This window comes from Sinocyclocheilus grahami, unplaced genomic scaffold, assembly GCF_001515645.1.
Source record: "Sinocyclocheilus grahami isolate Dianchi unplaced genomic scaffold, SAMN03320097.WGS_v1.1 scaffold99.1, whole genome shotgun sequence".
NCBI lineage: Eukaryota > Metazoa > Chordata > Actinopteri > Cypriniformes > Cyprinidae > Sinocyclocheilus > Sinocyclocheilus grahami.
The window spans coordinates 391,974-401,686 of record NW_015505278.1 but is presented as its reverse complement, the minus strand read 5'-3'; positions in this window follow the sequence as shown (position 1 = coordinate 401,686).

The window sequence follows — 9,713 nt, the reverse complement described above, 5'->3', positions numbered from 1 at the left end:
AAGCAATTAAAGGAAAATGGGAAAGTTAGTTCCACCTTTGCCCTCTCGTTAAACGCCCAGGAGCCAATTGCTTTGTCAGCCCATTTCTGATCCACTTCCTTTTGAAATGCGAACCATTAATGGCCAGAAATTATTTGTAAAAATTAAAAGGAGTTCCCTCTTTGAAAGGATGTGATCATTTATCTTTCAGGGCGCTTTAACAAGCCTTTGGGGGACAACAGTGTTTGGATGCAATAGGTATGTAAATTAGAATGACTATGTGAAGCCCAAAAAAAAACGGTTGACAAGAGTAGCTGTTTTGCTTCAAGGCAATTAAACTTTTTTTTTGTTTTTGTCCACAGAAAAGAATGAGCCCTGCTTTTAGGAGTATAAAAAGAATGATTCTAACCGAGAGGGGTTCCGAGAAAATAAAATTATATTAATTTACTGAATTACAGAAAAGAACAGAGTGTGAATAATACTCGTCTTCTGTTTTCATGCCTGTCTAAAAAAGATAGTTTAGCCTCTTCTCACTTTTTCTTCACTGTATTTTAATCATTTGCTCATCTCCCTCCACAGCTCATGCACAGGAAAAACTACTCTCGCCACTTCACTGTCACATGATCAACGGGTGGGAAAAATGACTTTGCTTTTGAATAAATATGACTTGCGATCCAACCCCCCCATGCACAGTAATAATCACAGCACACACACACACACACACACACACAAAGGTTTGAGCACACATGCCCAAGGCTTTGCTGAGTGTGTATAAAGGGTGGCTGAAGACAGACAGGAGAACAGGATGCCAACATCTGCAAATCTCTGAGAACAGTGGGTAAACTGCTAAAACAAATCACATCATGACTGCACGCCATCTTTAAAAGGATTAACACATATTATATTTGATGTAATTTTGGAAATAAGGAAAGGAAAAAAATTTAACTTTTAACATTTTAAAGTATTATATTATAAGATACAACTGAAAATGTAGCTCTGAATAATCACATGGGTCTCTAGTCTCCTTTCACACTTAACCCTGGGATAAGGTCTTATTAACATCCCAGATAAATGCTAGTTTTTACCCTAAGATACCCCTTATCGCAGTGCTAAATTTAAATAGAGTGAAACAATGCTGTGCTAAAATGCTACCGTGAGTGTGTAGCAACAGACAGCCAATCATAAACTGCCTCAGTGCTTAACTTACTAAACATTAATATGTTTTTAAATTCACAGAAACTCTCGGAGTCTGAAGGACACAGCTAATGCATTAATTGGACATTAACTGAAGAGATTAAAGACACTATTAGACATTTTATTGTTGTATCAGAAGATTTACTAACTCTAACCCTAACCAGTGAATCTAAGTAGTTCAAAATTAAAGATTGACAAACTGACATGTATTAAAACAAGCTTTTCACAGGCTGAATTTGTCAATCTATGCAAATTAGAATGTTAACCCTATTTACAGTATGAAATCTCGAAATCTGACTGTTCAGGATTAATTATGAATCAAAATGAAGTATGAACTGTGTAAAATATGAATCAGAATAACCTTACATTTACCAAGGGATAGGAAATAAACATTTATGTATTTGGCAGTGACTGGCAAAGTGACTGATGTTGCATTCAAGATACATATAAGGTTAATAGTTTCATATTCAAAAAGTCCATCTATGAAAGCAGACCTTGTTATGACAGCCAAACAGAAATTTTGCAGCTATTGTAGCAATGCCAAGTTCATGTGTTTGATTCCCAGGAAATGCAATAACTGATAAAATGTACATAAAATGTAAATATAAATACAAATCGTTTTGCAACCAGCCATAACTTCTGCAATGCCATTTAAAAAAGTGACGTGACATGTGGCCAAGTATGGTGACCCATACTTGGAATTAGTGCTCTGCATTTATCCCATCCAAAGTGCACACACACAGCAGTGAACACACACACACACACACCGTGAACACACACCCGGAGCAGTGGGCAGCCATTTTTTGCTGTGGTGCCCGGGGAGCAGTTGGGGGTTCGGTGCCTTGCTCAAGAGCACCTCAGTCGTGGTATTGAAGGTGGGAGAAAGCGCTGTACATTCACTCCCCCCACCTACAATCCCTGTCGGTACGAGACTCGAACCCACAACCTTTGGGTTACGAGGCCGACTCTCGAACCGTTAGACGTTTAACGACTTCCCCAACTTAGTGTGCAGAAATCACTCAAAAATTGTTTTAATATCACAATTCACTAATTACAATATATAAGCAGATTGCCAATAAATAATCCTATACAATTTCATTATATTTTGACATCAAATCTCCTGTAACCTGAAACCCAAACACATCAGAAGCTCAGAGGATATGCTAGTGATCTCAAAGCTGACTGGGTCACAGATATTTTTATGGAGCGTGTGGAATACAGTGAGTTGATTAAAATCCCAGCTCTGATGTAACAGGTAGAGGAAACATGGCCTGCTAACACACATCCATTAAGCATTTACACAAGATCCTCCAGCTCTGCAGGAGAGAGGCTCTTGACGCGGATGTATGTGAGATAGAGTGTGAAAATCTTCAAACAATGCAGCAGAATTGTGTTTTTGTACATGAGAAAGGCTCCTGTGTTTTTAAAAAGCTATACTTTGGAGACTAAAGCTGAAACGGACAAAACCTCAACATGGGGATATCATCAAAGATAAAATAATTATTATATCTTTCCTAATAATTAAGATTACAAATAATTTATAATAAAATACTTAAAAAATGTATAAAAAAAGAAAAAAGCTTTACATATAATGTGGGGAATAGATATTATTTGCATTGTAAGGAGCAGCAGACCTTCCCTACCTGTAAAATGGCTTAATAAACATACTAAACAACAACTTAATGAGCATCTAAATGTACATGGTTTATAGAAAATGAGGATTAGGTTTATAGAAATTAATAGGGAATAGAAATTTTCATTAGCTCAATATAAACAATAGAAGCCCATGGAAAGTCCACTATAATTGAAAAGCATTAGTGTGTGTGGTCAGAGGGTTTCTCAAATATCTTCTAGAGCAGAAGTTTAGCGATAGATTATATCTTCTCATTATCTAGCTCTGTGCTGTGCCTCTCAGAATGCGTATCCGTTGATTCACTGAACTAATTTAACCAAAATCACTCCTGGGAGAATCGAAAGCATATCCTTAAACACCTGTAATTTATTGCGGTCACAGAGGGGATATGGTGTTCATACAGCAGTAATAGAGCTAAATGATGAAATACTGTGTAACAGGGCTGACAGCAAAAAGAGAGAGAGGGTACAGATGTAATGTAGGAGGACTAGATCACAGATGAACATGGAAATGTTTATAATGAGTAGAGCAGCCAACCTTCCCCTTTAATAAGAAATCATTCCGGACTGCAGGGAACAGAGTTGGATTCTGTATTAAATCCATACGGGACAAACTTTGTCACTTATATTAGTGTCTTCCATCCAAACACCTAGGAGAGTTGTGTGAACCTTAACATTGGCTGTTGTTATTGTTTTTATGTACATATACTGTACAGCTACATACACTGTATTTGTTTACAGTCTGGCCAGTTGTCACAGATGGTTCACTTCAATCTGAAATGGTGCATGCGGTAAAAATACATGTCGAGCGTGAGAGTGTGCCTTACTCTCCTCTGCTGAAGTTGACATCCCCAGTAATGAGCGATAAAGAGAGAATCATCTTATATACATAAAACAAGAGAATGTGTGTGAGACAGAGAGGCTGGTAAGTTTGTAACGGGTGTTTGAAGTAACTAATTAACTGCAGAGACAGATTTGACCTTTCTCTCAGACTACATCGATTTCCCTTACAGCACACACACATACACATACAAAACAACACCACACCACTATAACACACACACACAAACAGATGAATAGATAGATAGAGAATGGCACACTGTAGAAGTGACAAACACAAGAAAGTGTGAGAGAAAGTATCCACTGAATGCGAATTCACAAATACACACAGTGACAGTTGACACAGCTATCAGAACAGCACACACACACATCTTTGATTTGCAGCTGTGTTTATGTTAAAGAGACTATATTATTATTTCTCCTGAAATCCACTTACAATGTTAGTCAAGGTTTCTTGCATCAAAAACAGCCATAATTTAATTTTACATTCATCACAGCATGTGGCGGTGTGTTAAAATGAGAAAATAGATCTTCCCTATTATAGTCAACAAATCTGTCTACATCCGAATCACCCGATGCTTTCGGATGACGAACACCTTGTTCCTATTTCTGCTGTGCTGCTTGCAAATAGCCTTTTCACCGAGCCACTTTATAGTCCCCATCCTTCTGAAATAAAATCATGAATGTCTATACAGTACATCAAACTCTTTTTTTTCACAGAGGAAGGAATATAGATTTTTCCATGATACAGCATCTATAAGAAGTCTTTGACATGTTTATTGTGTAATGTTTTGTTATTTTACAGCACTGAATGTGATAGCCCTGCAATAGACCATCAGTCCTGGATGTCACAGCATCCCTGCAACCCTAAAAAGGATAAGCGGTTTGAAGATTGAATGGAGGTATAATAATATAATATAATAAATATAATATAATATAATATAATATAATATAATATAATATAATATAATATAATATAATATAATAAATAATAATTTAAGTCGGGCATTCATTCTTTCGGCATTCGCAATTTCGCATTCGCATTCCAGTCGGAAACGTAACACAAAAGTAGCCTAAACAAAATAATATGTATTATTATATTATTGTGATATACTGTATAATTATATAATGTGACCAATAAAATAAGATATATTATATATAGTAAAGATAAGTGTTCCCACAAAGTTTCAAATAAACATGACCTTTATAATGTCACAGCTTGACATCTAGATGATATCGTGTATCATCTAGAATTTAGTTTCCCACACATAAATATGACTTCACCTGGTCATTCATGAGCTCACAATATTGCTTCCGACTCCACTTGCATGGTACATTAATATTCATTGACAATATAAAATAGTTTTTTAGTACTCTCATAATTCGGAAGGTTCTGAAGTCTGTTTAGTTGCAGAACTTACAGCATGAAGAAGAAGAAAAAAAGAACACTCCGAGCAACACTGCAGTAAAATAATTAAAAAGCACAAGGCATGTAAGAATACAAGAAGATTTCCAAGTCATTAAATAACCCTTGAGTACACTTTAAAAAAAAATCCATAAAATGTACGGTAAAAACCGGCAGCTGTGGTTGCCGGAATTTTAGCGTAAAAAAAATACAGTAGCAACATTTTAGGTTTTACGGTTAACTTAAATTTACAGTTGAATACCGTAATTTCATTAACTGACATAATGGTAGTATACCAACCTATTGAAGTACCGAAATCTGTTTTGTACCTTTGCAATACACTGATAACCACCAAATGAACCAAAGCCCATCACAAGCAGCTTTTAAATAATAACATATATAGAAGGTGCACAGTGTCATTCACACAAACACTAAACAACATCATGGTAACACACATGAAACTGAAATAATGCAATAAACATTCATTTAACAACATTAGGTGTAACACACAACCATAATATACAAAACGGATAAGACAAAACTAAGAAGAAAGAAACATAGTTATTTCAACAAAAAAACATAAAACTTGAAATGTAACGTAGGGAATTCTGGGAATGTCAATTTACGGTTATTCACTGTAAATAAATTCACTGTCTTTTTCACTTCCAAAAACGGTATACTACCGTAAAATTACATGTAATGTCCAATACAGATTTTCACCGTATATAGTAAGGGAATTTACTGTTAACCATTTAACAGGTTTTTACTGTAGCATTTTTACGGTCTTTTACCGTTAAATTCACGGCCATTTTTTACAGTGTACAGATGAGTCAGTAATAAAGAAATGGAAACAGTATGGCACAGCTGTAAATTTTCCTGTCCTCAAAACCTGACTGTGCCACTGCCAGGAGGATACTAGTGACGGAGACCAAGAGACCAACTCTAAAGAAGTCACAAGCTGCAGTGGCTGAGACACTGTACATCAAGTATAATAACTCTTGTCCAAGTGCTTCACAAGTCACAGATTAACACGAGAGTGGTAAAGAGAAAAGCCTATGCCAGCATCTATTTCATGCACACAATGTGAATAAGCTACAAGAAGTAAACATATCAGCAGTGTGGATGCACTACACTGTGAACAAAAAGGATGCTAAAGTACAATTTGCTCAGCTGAAATACAGAGAGGTGACTCATTGCTGAAAAAGACTGGTTTGATTCATCACCTGAAAACACGACACCCTGAACAGCATACAGAGTGCAATTAACCAGTTACCCAAACTGAATTACCCAAAATTTGTTTTCAGTTTTAGCTTCCGGATAAATAAAACCTGAATTTCAGTTTTGTTGTTTTGATCAAAAAATAATTTTGGTGCATCACTTCTAAACATTCTATTTGTTGTAAGCATGGCGTCAAGCCAAACACTCTGCATCAGACCAGAAACACGCCATCCCTACTGTGAAACATGGTGGCGGCAGCTTCATGCTGTGAGCAGGTTCCCTGCAGCAGACTTGGAAGGCTTGTGAAATCAACGCTGCTGAACAACAAGGAAAACCTCCTGGAGTCTACGACATCAGCAATTTGGGAGTACATGTTTTCCAGCAAGACAATGACCCCGAGCACAAATCCAAAGCTATGCAAGAATGACTTGAAAACAAAAGGTTCCCCTGCTCTACTGCTTGAGCTGCAGGAGTGCATCTGAAATAAATTTTAGTCAAGAAAACCCTTAGTATTTATTAGGTTTAACAGTAGGAGTCCTGTCAATCGCTCACCTCACTTTTATGACAATTCTTAAAGCGTCCCTGCACCACCTCAGCCCCACCCGTTATTTTAATATATCTACTTTATACTAACTAACATTAATCCATTATTTAGTTCATGTGTGGGTTTAACACTCATTCCCCTCATTTATGCAAAACAAGCTAAATCTCTTTACTTCTATGACTTTTTAAGGATTAGATGGATGTGAACTCGTGAAATCTTATTAAATCCTTAAAGTGTGTGACAGCAGCATCAGACTTGCAGGTCTACAGCAGGGTTTCCCAAATGGGGATTTCGGGAGAAAACCGCAGGGGTTCATGAGTTGATGAAAAGCTAATAATTAATTAAATCAAATGTAAAATTTAAATAAATGAGGCTGCACTATTAATCAAAAAATAAAATAGAAACCGTGATATACTGTAGCTTAGTGCAATTATCAAATCAAAGGCTCTGATTTAATTAGAAAATTAAAGCTTGATTTGAAATGATAAAATCTTGAGGGTTTGAATATTTGAAAGTGAAGAAGTTAAGATAAATATCGGTAACCTGTAGGGTAAAATAAAATGACTTATAATTTATTTTACAGAACAACTTTTAAAACAGTAAAATACTTGTCTTCAATTTTTTAATTAAGCTAAAACTACTACTACTAATACATTTATTGGGTTTTAGTAGTAGCAATATAAAATGATTAAATGTCATATTGCTGTTAAAATCACCATTTATGACAAAATATTTGCAATATTGTGCAGGCATATTATCTGTTTACCTAACAAATTGACCATTAACCAACATCAGAGAACCATGAATATATGAATGTGTTGTTAAATATTAGCTTCAAATCTCAGTGGGTAAATATTTTACATCTAAAGTGTTCGGCTGACAAAAAAGTTTCTCTCCTCCACTAAAAAAGTTTGGGAACCCCTGGTCTACAGTAAAGTGTCATGCCACAGCAGAGTCTAAAAGCAGCTGTTTTGTGGCTCTGTGTGTGACCCGGGTCCAGATCCCCTGTCACCCTGCGTGTGTTCTGTTCGCTAGGGTTTCTGGGTTCAGTTGAGCGCTGGTGGAGGAGAGAACGCAGTGACCTGTGGTGTTCTTATCTCAAGCTGAGCCCTCCGTTAAGTGTGTGTGTGTGTTTCAAGAGGAGTCCTCTATTAATCTACTGCGAGACTGTAATTGTGAGTGACCTGCTCTCATTCTCTGTCTCTCTAGCATGCGTGCACACACACAGACAGATGTGTTTTGTCTAACCCATCAGTGGTTATGTAAATAATCATGTGCACAGAGACCAGTGCTTAGCTGTGCCCACCTGCCTGACCCCTATCTTTAGTCTACTAGTTTGTGCATTTAAAGAGGCAAATATATGCATAGTTGCGTGCTCATTTTAAAAGAAGTGATACTGTGCCTCTTTCCTCTTATTCTAAACTAAATCCATTCCAAAAACATGGAGTTTCACTGTGTATTTGCATGCTTTAAATGCACACAAAGGCTCAAGTCCTTCCATTCAGTCTTGTGGTTTCATAAAGTGCTGTATGTTGTTATATGGGTATCTATATGGTGTTTTGAAATCGATTAACACCCTGTTTTTCTTTTTCACTTCATCTCTTTATATCTTCCTGTGAATGCATTAGCATGTCTATCTCCCGTGTCAGCTGAAACGTGCATGTTAAAGGCATAGTTCATCCAAAAATGATAATTCTGTCATCATTTACTCACCCTCATGTTGTTCCAAACCTGTATACATTTCATCTGCTGAACAAGATATTTTGAGGAATGTTGATAACCAAACAAATTAACAGGAACCAAAATTGTTTTTGAAAGAAAGAAACTCATACAGTTTTGGAACAACATGAAGGTGAGCAAATTATGATTTTAAGTGGACTATCCCTATAAATCCTGTTTTTAATCTGAATTAAATATGAATAAAAATACTGGCTGTTAATTGTTTAACATCGTCTTTTCAAATTTATGTTACAGGTGTAAAAACCATTACATTATTAAAATGTCTATGTTCTTGTACCCTGACTGCCTTTGTGATTTGTGATTTGGTGTGTAGATTGACTGTGGAAGTCATCTTAGTGTACAAGAATGTACAACATAAATGAGTTTTGTGTGTGCACGTCAACATACAAATATGTGTGTGTGTGTACAGTGTTTATGCACCATTAAAGGGGTCATATGATGCGATTTAAATTTTTTCTTTCTCTTTGAAGTGTTACAAACTCTTGGTGCATAAATACGATCTGTAAAGTTGCAAAGACTAAAGTCTCAAATCCAAAGAGATATTCTTTGTAAAAGTTAAGAGTCAACCACGCCTACCTAAAACGGCTCATTTTAACACGCCCCCACATGTCTACGTCACGATGTGTGAAGATTACGTATGCCTAACGTGTACGTAACGCATAACACCGCCCCAATGTTCACGCAAAGAAAGAAGGCGTAACTTTTATTCTCGCTGTAGTATTGTAGCTGCTGCCATGTCGTGAAGGCGCTGTGTGTTTCGTTGTGAAAGCGAAACTACTTTGTTTGGCCTTCCAAAAGAGGACGATATCCGCTTCGTCATGCCTGGAGCTGATCCGTGCTGGTCGCTGAGGAAATACATCAACTTCGCGCTGTGGATCGTCGGATCGACTTTCACCGTGGACGAAGCGGAGTCCAGCCCGGGATCGTCACATGTGGTTGCCGCAAGCCTGCCGGCCGCCGCTCACTCTAGCCCGCAGTCCTCCGCTCACTCTAGGCCGCCGCAGCTCACTCAAGGCCGCCGTGTGTGACGCTGTGTTACGTTGTGAAAGCGAAACTACTTTGTTTGGCCTTCCAAAAGAGGACACGACTAGAAATCAGTGGTTAAGTTGTATTTACAACACTGTTCCTGAACAGTTCAACCCAAATATTCAGATGTGTGTG